This window comes from Lutra lutra, chromosome 8, assembly GCF_902655055.1.
Source record: "Lutra lutra chromosome 8, mLutLut1.2, whole genome shotgun sequence".
NCBI lineage: Eukaryota > Metazoa > Chordata > Mammalia > Carnivora > Mustelidae > Lutra > Lutra lutra.
The window spans coordinates 81,614,308-81,627,284 of record NC_062285.1 but is presented as its reverse complement, the minus strand read 5'-3'; the positions used below and the strand labels follow the sequence as shown (position 1 = coordinate 81,627,284).

The window sequence follows — 12,977 nt, the reverse complement described above, 5'->3', positions numbered from 1 at the left end:
GGTAAAACACTTCATTGCTCTCGGTGTTCTTCTGAACTGGTTTTTACGTATCATAGTGGATTTTTGGAGATCTTTTTTCCTGTTCGTGTATGTGTTCCTTTTCCTAGAAAGCATCACTGCTGTTATATCCTCGAGTTGGAGGGAAATTAAAGGTAGAGCCAAATTTATAAAATTCCTAACAAATTATCCTCTTTAAGCTTTTGCTTGATCTCTACCATGGTGGGGAACTAAGTTCCCTTCCATAGCATTTCCGCTCTTCCTCTCCCTTCCCCCTCTTTGTCTTTTTGAAAATCGTGGTCTTTTGAAATTGAGAAGTCTGGAACCTGGTACAATAGTTTAAATGTGGTCTAATTGGAACAAAGCACTGTGGGCTGTCTCCTTTTTCATATCAAAATAATCTAGACCTTTGTTTAACACATATTTGCCCAAGCACCAATCTAGACCTCAACTGTATCAAAATATGGGTGGATAGGTAAGAAGATGTGTGACCTGTAACATGCCAAAAACAAACCACTCATCTCAAGAGAAAGATCTTTAATGTACACCAAGACTACATTTGCTTTTTTTTTTTTTGGTTAGCAAAATAATCTACAGATGTGTGTCTAATTTTTAGTCAGCTAAAACTTCAAAGACTTTCACCTGGGTTAACACTAAACTCTGTATTGTGTCTTTGGTACTTTGGACCTTCTGCTCTTGTTTGATTCAGATGAAAAGAGGAAGATGGTCAAGGTTTCTGCCATATTGAGTATTTTCTGGTGATTTATGTGTGGTTAGAATAATGAAAAGTGAGAGGAAGTAACACTGTGTATGTGAAACTTGGCCAAGTTTTAGGGATTTAAAATAATTGCATTTACCTGCTTTCTCTTCATTCAGAGCAGACATTTAACATGATAGAGATCTGAAGCAAGTTTAATAATGCCCTAGGTTCTCATTGGTACGGAACCAGTATGGAAATATGACATTTGTCCATGATTTTGTACATCATATTTAATACAGTTGTTAAAAAGTTTGATAAATTTATCATGCTATATAGATCTAAAATGTTTGATTCAGATAAAAAGAGGAAGATGGTCAAGATTGTAGCATGAGCTTTGATGCACCAAATTATGGGTGCCCTTGGAAATATTATCAGCATAAGATGGTACTTTGAATGGCAAAATGGACTTTTTATCCTAGGTGGAGCTCTTTGAGATGGCAATAACAATGCCTCTTGGTCTCCTGTGAAGGTGATGATCACATAGTAAGTAGGCTTTTTAAACTCTGACCTACCCTTGACTATGTATGACATGTTCTCACTAGGGAGACACCCCCCCCCCGCCAATGTCATAGACATCAGGTATGTGGAAATGAGGGGGGGGAAAGCTTGCAAATCATAGCTCTATAAATTTGATCCAGGAAGCACATGAACCTAATTTGTGGACCAAGTGAGCATTTACTTTCCTGTACAAAGTTCCTGTAAGGAGGTATTTACATAAATAGAGCCTAGAGGAAGGGCCTTTTCAGGAGTTTCATTTGACATCAGTGAAATAGTCTTGCAAGAGTCTATATTTGTCTCCATTTTTATAGGTTATTTAGATTTTACGTTTGATTTTAATTACTGATTTTCTAAACTTGGATGGTAGACTGTTTCATATATTTTTTTCCCATAAGGTTATGCTTCATTATTTATTTTCTTTTTTTGTTTTTTTCTTTTAAAGATTTTATTCATTTACTTGACAGAGAGAGATCACAAGTAGGCAGAGAGGCAGGAGGAGAGAGAGAGAGGGAAGCAGGCTCCCCACTGAGCAGAGAGCCCGATGCGGGGCTCGATCCCAGGACCCCAAGACCACGACCTGAGCTGAAGGCCGAGGCTTTAACCCACTGAGCCACCCAGGCACCCCATTTATTTTCTATAGATTATGAGTTCATGCTTGTAACTTACAGGGAAATCATACAAAATGAGGCATAGCTTGGGCATTGCAAGTTTTTTTTTTTTTTTTTTTTTTAATAAAGATGAGCTATTTTTTAAAAGATTTTTAAAATTTATTTGAGAGAGAGAATAGGAGCAGGGGGAATGGTATGCAGAGGGAGAGGGAGAAGCAGACTCCCTGCTGATCACAAAGCCCGACATGGGGCTGGATCCCAGGACCCAGAGAGCATGACCTGAACCAAAGGCTGATGCCTAATGACTGAGTCACTCAGGTATACTCTGAGCACTAGAAGTTCTAAAAAGGCCTCTCTTCCTTAAAGGTGGTATGAATTACTTTTTCTGGAGTTGAGATAAATAAAAACCTCTTTGTAGCACCAGTTAGTGGTTTACTTTATTTAACATTGAGTAACACAGACTGCTAAACTAAAGAATTGTATCTGAAATGTTTTTATCTAATTTAAATATTTATTTGTATAACACATTAGGTGTCAGAAAAACATTGTAATTGTGTAGAACTCCACATATTCTTCTAGAAGTGCCAAATTCTATAATTGTAATCTTCATAGAACGTTCGACATTAAAATGTAAATGTATCAGAACTTGAGTTAGTTATTCTTATTCTCTGTTTCTAAAGTTTTAGAGTATTGCATTGCTTATCAAGTGCAGTCCCAGTTTTTACCCCCAGGGAACGTTTGGCAAAAATCTGAAGGTATTTTCAGTTATTAGGATCTGAGGGGTGATACCAACATGCATCTCCTAGGTAGAAGCCAGGAATGCTGTTAAACTTCCTGTAACTGCATAGGGCATCCCCCTGAAGAACTATCTGCCAAAAAAGGTCAATAGTGCTAAGATTGAGAAACATTTTAGAGTATTGTACATTTATTTTTATTACTCTCTATGGACAGGAAGGTGAAGTAAATGGAAATTGAATTCTTTCTTATTCTAAGTGTGAAAATAGCAGGAGCAGGATCTATTGACAGAGGAATTCAAGTAGTGCAGTGATTAAGACATAGCTTTTGTTATCAGCTTGGGTTCCGATCTTTACGCCAGTCATTTATTAGCCGTCTGGCCTTGGGTAAAGTGATTAATCCCTCTGGGACTGAATATATCCATTTATACAAGGTGGCGAGTAAATACTACCTTATAGGCTTGTTTTCATAAGTTAAATGATGTTTGCAACATAGAAAGTCTTACATGTTCAATAAATGGTAGCTACTGTTATTTTAGAATGCAATTTGAGATTGGTCATGTAGGATTTATATGGTTATATACGGAATGAGATGGTAGAAATATTATCAGTAGAGGTGAATTTCTTGAATGAATCATAAGGATTTTTCTGTAATTTAAGGAAGCATGTTATTCTTAAGGAAGCAATGAGGTTTGTTAAAAAGAAAAAGGTCTTTTTTTTTTTGGTAATTTTATGGTCTTCTCTATCGTTTAAATGTTTTTCAAAAAATATATTCCTTTTGCAATAGAAAAAAACAGATTGTACAACAACAGACCCTCATAGTTTCTCAGTGTGTTAAGGATTATGACACATGTTAAACCATCCGTTTTCTAATTTATAGTTAGCCTTTTGCTGGTTTATCTCCATTAGTTGGTTTCCCTCTGTAGTCACCTTTCTGAAAGTGGTTAAGCTGTGGACCCATTAAAATTTTACTGGCATGATAAAGCTGGTTATATGGATGCCTTTATCTTCCAGTTGGCATGTGGTGCTGTCACTGAAGCCACCGAAATTGGGTTTAGGTAGGGAATGAAGAACACAGGAGAATTTATAACTTGAATCTCCAAAGTCAGGACACTTTGCTTGCTTAGCTTCTCTTCAGAAGCTTACTAAATACTTGAATAAAAACATAGGAAGCATAATTATTAAATGTCCACATGCCAAGGGGCACCTGGATGGCTTAGTTGGTCCTTTGGCTCAGGTCATGATTCCAGGGGCCAGGAATTGAGCCTCACATGGGGTCCTCCCTGCTCAGTGGGGAGTCTGCTTTTCCCTCTGCCCCTCCCCTGCTGTCCTGCTCCTTCCTCCTCCTTCTCTCAATAAATACAATTTTTCAAAAAAAAAAAAAAAGTCTACCTGTCAGAACCTGGAAGGCATAGATAATTGGATGATTAGAATAAAAATTTCATTGTGCATAGACTTGAACAGTGGGCAAAGACTAAGGATGTTAAGTTTAATGGGAGAAAATGTAATTCTGTAAGTTTTGTTTTAGAAATGATTGTATAATTTCATGATTTGAGAATTTGGAGACTTATCTAATTGCTGTTTAAGCAAAGAATAAATACTAAGGATTGGATGGATACGAGTTCAGTGAGTTGATTCCCTCCTATTAGCTGTTTTATTAGAGTTGGTTTGGGCAGCATAATTTCCAGAATTCTCCTGGGTTTGTAGCTTTGTGACCAGTTCTGCTTGCCATATTTTAAAGGGAATATTGACCGCTATAAAATGGTCAGAAAGCCTAGAATTAGTCAAATCCCTGCTTTGCCATGTGTTAACTCTGTGTGGCCTTAAGTAAATCATAATGTGATTAGGCCTTAGAAATTAATCTAAAATTTATGTTTTGTTATATAATTTTTTTTAAGTATCCCATAGAGATGTTTTAGGGGCTGACTAAAATGATGATGATGATGCTAATAATAACTATTATTGAACCTGTGTATTGCTTACTCTAACCAGGCTAAATTCTAAGAACTTTCAAGAACTTGACATTTATGAATTCTTTTTTTATTTTTACACCTTTTGCACCCCCTTCTCCTCTGACTCCCCATCTTTTTCCTGCCTCTGAGAACCACCAGTCTGTTCTGTGTCTCTATGAGGTTTTTCTCTTTCTTTGTTTCTTTTTCTTTTTCTCTTTCCCCATTTTTTCCTCTTCTCTTTTTTCTCTTCTCTCTCCTCTCTTTTTTCTCTTTTCTTTTCCTTTTTCTTTCATATTCTATTTCACATATAAGTGAGATCATAGGGTAGTTGTCTTTTTTTTTTTTTTAAAGATTTTATTTATTTATTTGACAGATCACAAGCAGGCAGAGAGGCAGGCAGAGAGAGAGGGGGAAGCAGGCTCCCTGCTGAGCAGAGAGCCCAATGTGGGGCCCGATCCCAGGACCCTGAGATCATGACCTGAGCCACCCAGGCACCCCAAGATTTCATTCTTTTTTATAGCTCAGTGTGTATATTCTGTGTGTGTATGTGTGTGCAAATAGATGCCACATTTTCTTTATCCATTTAGCTCTTGATGAACAGTTAGGTTGTTTCCATATGTTGGCTATTGTAAGCAGTGCTGCAATGGACATGGGGTGCATATATCTTTTATTGTTTTTGTTTTCTTCAGATAAATACCCAGAAGTAGAATCTATAGTTCCATTTTTAATTTTTGGAGGTTCTTCTGTACTTCCATAGTGGCTGTACCAATTTACAGATCCACCAGCAGTTCACAAGGTTCCTCCTTCTCAGCTTCCTTCCCAACGCTTGCAATTTTTTGTCTTTTTGGTAATGGCCATTCTATTGGGTGTGAGGTGATACCTCACTGTGGTTTTGATTTGTAGTCCCTTGATGATTACTGACATTGGGCATCTTTTCCTGTACCTGTTGGCTGTTTGTGTGTCTTTGGAAAAATGTCTATTCAAATCTTCTCGCCATTTTTAAATGGAATGTTTTGAGTTTCTTTTTTGTTTGTTTGTTTTGTTTTGCTATTGAGTCGTAGGAGTTCTTTGTATATTTTAGATATGAACCCTTATCAGATATGTAATTTGCAAACATTTTCTTCCATTCAGTAAATTTCCTTTATATTTTGTTGATGGTTTCCTTGGCTGTGCAAAAGCCTTTTAGTTTGATTTAGTTCCACTTGTTTGGTTTCACTTTTGTTGCTTTTACTTTGGTGTCAGATTAAAAAAATCATCACCAAGACCTATGCTTTCTTCTAGGAGTTCTATGGTTTCAGGTCTTATATCTTAATGCTCATCAGTACTCTTTGAGGTTGGTATCATTATTCCCATTTTAAAGCTATGGAAACTGAGGCACAACGAAATTAATGTCCCTGTGTATTCTGCCAGCTTCAGATTTTACACATCAACAGTGCCAAGCATGTGACATACATGTCATGACAGTGTCATGTGTTTACATTCCTTTGTGGCCTTTCTTCCTTTAGCATCTGGTCTTCAAGGTTCATCTGTGTTGTAGCGTCAGAATTCCTTCTTTAAGGCTAAATAGTATTTCGCTGTGTACCTCACATTTTGTTTATCTATTGAAGGATACTTGGGTGGCTTTCACTTTTTGCCTGTTATGAATAATGCTGCTGTGAAGACACATGCACAAATAAGATTTTTGTATTACTTAAAAATGGCAGTAATAGAAACTTTTAATATAAAACCATGAAGTCACAAAGGAGCTGCTGCAAATGTGGGCGACTTGGCTCATTTACTTAATGAGGAGACTTTTCCCAGACTGATTCTAAACAATTATATCCTCATAGAAGGGTGAACGATTATAGGAAGAGATTAAAAGGCACACATGAGACAGTTTGGGCAAACATTAATTAGGACCTGTTGTAAATTTTGGGTTAAAATGGAAATTTGATTGCTTGGCTGGTCATTATATTTAGGATTCAGATTATTGAATGGATTAGAAAAGCTGAAAAATACTATGATTTTAGTTATTTTCTTGTGGAGAGGTCTAGCAGAGTTACCTCTCAACAAATAACCAAACTATGGACAGAAATAAATTGAAGAGCATTCAGTGTTTTGATTTTCACTATTTTTTTTCAACAAGGAATACATTATTTTTTTCACCTATAGAACAAGTATACCAGTATTCTGAGTTCATAACTATTGTAAGGATGGTTGAAGCATATTCAGCAAATCTTTTACAAATTTTTTTGAAGATTTTATTTATTTGATAGAGAGTGCACTTAAGCAGAAGAGGGAGAGGGAGAAGCAGATGCCCCTGCTGAGCAAGGAGCCTGACATTGAGCCTGGGATTGAGTCCTGGGGCTCAATCCCAGGACCCTAAGATCATGACCTGAGCTGAAGACAGACACTTAATGGACTGAGCCACCCGGGTGCCCCTTTTACAAATTTTTCTGAATATCATTTTAAACACTCCATTGTATATTCATATTAATTTTCAACCTAGTCATTCCAAATGAAGCAAAATTTTGTTTAGGAATGACTGAATTGGACAGAGGGAAGGGCACATTAATCTTTCCAACTTAGCAGCTTTGTCAGGTCCTCTGCTTACAATGTTTGCACAGCTCTCCCTCAGTCCTGTTGTGTCCACTTCTGCTTTGAGCCATCCCTGACTAGATGCTTTTCCCAAGCACGTATGAGGTCAGAAGCCAGGGCTCCAGGTATCTTTCACCTTCTGGTGGTCTGTTCCTGTGTTCGGGTGACATCCAACTGAGCTCTATTTTTAAAATAAGGAGTTGCTACCTGAAGCCAGAGAGCTGCTGGAGAGTGAACAGCCTTGAGACCCCTGCTGTCTGAAGGGGTGACACAGCCCGATGCTGCTGAATGTGGAGTATCATAGCTGAGTACTTTGTTATAAAAGCCCATTTTGACTCCTTCACATTGTTAGTATTTTTATTCCTCTTGATAGTTGGCTCTTTTCCCCATTACTAATTTTTCCTCAATATGTTGAGCATTTTCCATCCCAACTAATTCTCCTGACGACCTGAACTATATGTGTCATTAGTGTCTGAAGCTCGGAGAGGATCAGTTACTTACCCAAGATCTCATTGTTTATCCGAGGCAGAGCCTGGATTTGAGTCCAGGTGTACCTGGCTCTGAAGGCTTCCTGTTCCCATTGCACTGGACGGCAAAAGCATTGCCGGAATTCACAGGATGTAACTTTCTTCAAAGTGATAATCATTGAGTCAGGTTCTTCCCTTCCTTTTCTGCTCTTACTGTCCCAGTTTATGGCCTAGTCACATGACGCTTGAGTGGACTAAAAGCATACCTCAGAGTATTTCGGGTTTGGTTCCAGGCACTGCCATAAAACGAGTGTCTCAATAAAATGAGTCAAGTAAGTGTTTTGGTTTCCTAGTGCATATAAAAGTTATGTGTACACGATACTGGTCTGTTAAGTGCGTAATAGCATTATGTTTAAAAAAATACAATGTACATACCTTCATTAAAAATTACTGCTAAAAGGGACGCCTGAGTGGCTCAGTTGGTTAAGCGGCTGCCTTCGGCTCAGGTCATGATCCCAGCGTCCTGGGATCGAGTCCCACATCGGGCTCCTTGCTCAGGAGGAAGCCTGCTTCTCCCTCTGCCTCTGCCTGCCACTCTGTCTGCCTGTGCTCGCTCTCTCTGACAAAAAAAAAAAAAAAAAAAAAAAATTACTGCTAAAAAATGCTAGGCATTATCTGAACTTTTAGCAGGTCATAATCTCTTTTTTGCTGGTAGAGGGTCTTGCCTCCAGGTGGATGGCCACTGACTAATCAGGGTGATGTTGCTGAAGGTCGTCTGTGGCCATTACTTAGAATAAGACAGTAGTGAAGTTTGCCACATCAATTGACTTGTCCTCTTATGAGCAATTTCTCTGTAGCATGCAATGCTGCTTGATAGTATTTTACCCAAAGAAGAACTTCTTTCAAATTGGAGTCAATCCTCTCAAAGTCTGTGGCTGCTTTATCAACAAAGTTGATGTAATATTCTAAGTCCTTTTTCCACAGCCTTCACAGCAGCTTCACCAGGAATTGAGTCCATCTCAAGAAGCCACTTTCTTTGCTCACCCATAAGAAGCAGCTTCTCATTTATTGAAGTTCTAACGAGAGATTGTAGCAATTCAGTCCCATCTTCAGGCTCCACTTCTGATTCTGGTTTTCTTGCCATTTCCACATCTGTAGTTACTTCCTCCACTCAAGTCTTGAACCTTCAAAGTGATCCCTGAGGGTTGGAATCAACTTCTTCCAAACTCCTGTTCATGTTGATATTTTGATCTTTTCCCATGTATCACAAATGTTTTTAAATGGCATCTGGAATGGTGAATCCTTTCCAAAAATCCTTTATTTTGCCCATATCCACCTATGGCAGCCTTACAAAATGTGTTTTTTTAAGTAATATGACTTGGAAGTTGAATTACTCCTTGATCTTTTGATTTCCTTCAAGAATGTTTGCTTTGCTTTCACAACTTAGCTGTTTGGTACAAAATGGCCTACTTTTGGCCTGTCTCAGCTTTTGACATGCCTTCCTTACTAAGTTTAATTATTTCTAGCTCTCGGTTTAAAGTGAGAGATGTGTGACTCTTCCTTTCATTTTAACAGTTAGAGGCCATTGTAGGGTTATTAATTGGCCTAATTTCAATATTGTTGTGTCTCAGGGAATAGGGAGGCCCTAGGAGAGGGGGAGACATGGGGCAGTGGCTAGTTGGTGGAACACTCAGGATACACACAGCATTTATCTGTTAAGTTCAGTATTTTATTTGGGCAAGGTTCATGGTACCCCCAAAACAATGACAAAAGTAACAATAAGAATCACTGATCACAGAGAACTGTAACAAACATAATAATGAAAAAAATTAGAAATGCTGTGATGATCACCAAAATGGGACACAGAGCTATGAAGTAAGCAAATGCTGTTGGAAAAATGGTGCCCGTAGACTTGCTTGACATGGGGTTGCTATGAACCTTCAATTAAAAAAACAACACAGTATCTGTGCAATGCAGTAAAGTTAATAAGCACAGTACAGCAATGTGTGTCTGTATTGTGTGGTGGTTTCCCAGCTGATCTTCCTGTTCTCATGGTTTCTGAATATTAACTCATCTCTTGAACTACTACATTATACCTTCCTGAACAAGTATAATCATGACTGTTTCGTTGAACCCTAATATAACATCTTGTCAATGCCTTGATAAAAAGTACTTTGTAGTTCTCAGTTGCATTTCAAATAAATGAATACCTCTTAATTTGGGATTCTTGACCCTCTCTCATTTGTGCTTCCTACCCTCCAGTCTCTTCAAACTTCTACTTCCCTTGTTCGTTAATTTTCTTGCTAGTTTGAATGGCTTATAGTGCATTTGCTCTCTTGCTTGGACTGGTTTTTGTTTTCTGCTCTCTCTGTCCCTCCATGTATCCTCTCCCCCCATTAGGTAGCTAGACCTCTATATACACCTTGCTTCCTGTGTCTGTTGCATGTATTGTCTCCTGCCTCTAATGCCCATCTCTGTGTCCTGATATCTAATGACTGTAAATGAAATCATTTACCCATCTTCCACCTGCTTCATGATGCACCTTCTGATCATCCAAACTGGCATCCTTCCTCTGAATCTCCATAGTGCTCTATTATTTTCTTATGGCCCTTACATTTCTCACTGTAGATTGTGAATTATTTTTAATAGAAGTAAGAGAGAGGTCTTTGATGGGGAGGGGCGTCTATGTATAATTGGCCCACTTTTCCCATGAACCATATTGTCTTCTTTTAGTGCCATGAGGATGGTCAACAAATGTTTTTGAGTAAATGAGGTATTATAGTAATTTACATGTAGACAATGCTTGGAAATTCAGAGAATATCTTAAGTGTACATTTCCTCATGACATTGGGACAACAATAGTGTAGGATTGCATACTTATCTCTATTTTGTGGATAGCATTTGTAGGTTTATGGAGATCGGGTCAGGAAATGGCTGGAATTTTGCAGGCAGTTCTGCTCCTGGGAGAATGGAAAGATGGGACTCCCAAGTTAAGCAGTATGGAGCTAAAAGGACCTCCAGGGCAGTTAAGGGTTTTGAACCCTGTTTGTACCTTGGAATCATCTTTTGGTAAGTGATTTTGCATTTAGACTCATCTTCGGGGATATTAAATGCAAAATCACTTACCAAACCTCCCTCTCTCCCCACCCCACCTCACCAAAGATTCTGATCCACTGGTCTGAAGTGGGACCCAGATACTGATATTTTTTAATAAAGATTTTTATTTGAGAGAGAGAGTGAGAGCATGAGTGCAGGTGAGGGGAAGTATAGAGGGAGAGGGAGAGCAAGAATCCATAGAAGGCTCCCTGCTGAACATGAGCCCCACGTGGGGCTTGATCCCACAACCCTGAGATCTTGACCTGAGCTGAAACCAAAAATCAGCCATTTGACCCACTGAGACACCCAGGCACCTCCAGACATTGGTATTTTTAAGTGTAGTGATTTTGAAAAATATTTTATTGTTCCAAATGTATAGAAGAAATTTATTAATAGAGATTTATGATTTCTATTATAAACACATTACAGTTTTTTGAGCCGATCATTCACAGACTTTTTTTTTTAAATAAAATGGAAATTTGATTTTTTCCTTTATTTCTGTAGTATTGTCTAAATTACTTTCTGATTCTGGTTTGAAAAATAGGTCTGTGTTGTAATCGTAAGAGAATAACTTTTCAGAGGCACAGATTTATGTTGATATGGTCCTCACTGGGCTGTCAGAGTTAAATGCTTTCTGATGTGGCACTCTGGGTCAGCAGCAGGTTTCCAGTGATGCAACTTTGGATGCCAGTAACGATTATATTTAAAAAAAAAAAGTCTTAATGAGAATTATTTGTTGAAAGAATGTTGTAACAGAATAAAAATGTAACTCCTCCTTGTCTTCTTTTTCTCTCTTCTTAAGGAATGCCATCACATGGATTTTTATTGTTGCTGTTCAATTGGTAACTGAATTTTTTTTTTTTTAAGTGTGTGGGTGTATTCATAGTGCACACTGATTTTAATTATTTTTTTTTTTACTAGTTCAAGGTCTTCATTATCAACTTGAATTATTTTATTGTATTTTTTTAAAGATTTTATTTATTTATTTGAAACAGAGAGAGAGATCACAAGTATGCAGAGAGGCAGGCATAGAGAGAGAGAGGAGAAAGCAGGCTCCCCGCTGAGCAGAGAGCCCGATGCGGGCCTCGATCCCAGGACCCCGAGATCATGACCTGAGCCGAAGGCAGAGGCCTAACCCACTGAGCCACCCAGGCGCCCTCAACTTGAATTATTTTAAAATACAACAGTACAATAACGTCTTCAGAGACAGTTAAATATTTTCCTCATGCTGAATGGCTCATCCTTCCATGCTCCTGTATTATAATGTGTGCCTCTTTAAACTTTTTTTCCCTCCTTTAGAGTTAGCTGTCCAAAGTGTCTAGCAGATACCTTTGATTCTGCATGCAAGGAAGAATTGTAAGCTTGCATAGTTAATAGTCCTATTTATTCACAGTTTTTCATCTGTGAGCTATAGGGGGAGGCTTGAGGGTGACCGTACATCTTTCCTTTGTGGCACAGAATTTAGGATTTGGTACCACAATTATATTTATCATTTAGGGTCTAGATTTACAACTGTGTTCTGAATGGAAGAGTTGGAATTTGCTTCTTAAAGGAAATAGACACTTAACATCAGAATGCTCAAAATGGTAGTCTGTGATGGAGAGGGAGATTTAGAAATATGATATCCTAAATTTTTGTCTTTTTTATAAGACAAAAAATATCACTTGTCATTTTTTTTTCTTAGTTTTTATTTATTTGAGAGCAGACAAGCAGGGAGGAGGTGCAGAGGGAGAGGCAGAGGGAGAAGCAGGCTTCCTGCTGAGCAGGGGGTCCGCTGAGGGGCTCTGTCCCAGGACCCTGAGATCATGTCCTGAGCTGAAGGCAGCTGCTTAAGGGACTGAGCCGCCCAGGTGTCCCATCATTTTTATTTTAAAGCTATTTCAAATCTGAGCGTTAAATAACAAAATATGAGGACTATCCCTTTTAATATTTCAGAGCAATTAAATTTAGTTTCAATTATGTATACATATATGTGACTATATGTAGCTCTATCTAGATATCTAGATACAACTAATTCAAGGGAGAATGTATGCATGATAATCATTGTTATTTATATTTTAATTTTCTAACTCTGAAACTTAACAATTTGGTTAAAGTTCAGTCTTTAGCTTTCTACTTGAACTTCCTAATGAATTATATCCTTTCAAAGGCTTTTCCTGGAATTTCTCTTTTTGGCAGGTAAGTTTGCATATCTAAAGTGACATCATTTGGCCAGATTCCTGAAAAAGAATAATTTAAAAGACAGAAGAATGTAGGTTGGTTTTGAACATTCTAGTGTTACAATTTGG

The 12,977-nt window shown here is 38.0% G+C and overlaps 1 protein-coding gene across 2 annotated transcripts in view; it reads left to right on the top strand.

Moving 5' to 3' along the window:
- PDE3A (phosphodiesterase 3A) overlaps positions 1-12,977 on the top strand; it is a 326,716-nt gene that overhangs the window by 21,117 nt on the left and 292,622 nt on the right. The gene's annotated exons all lie outside the window — the stretch shown is intronic.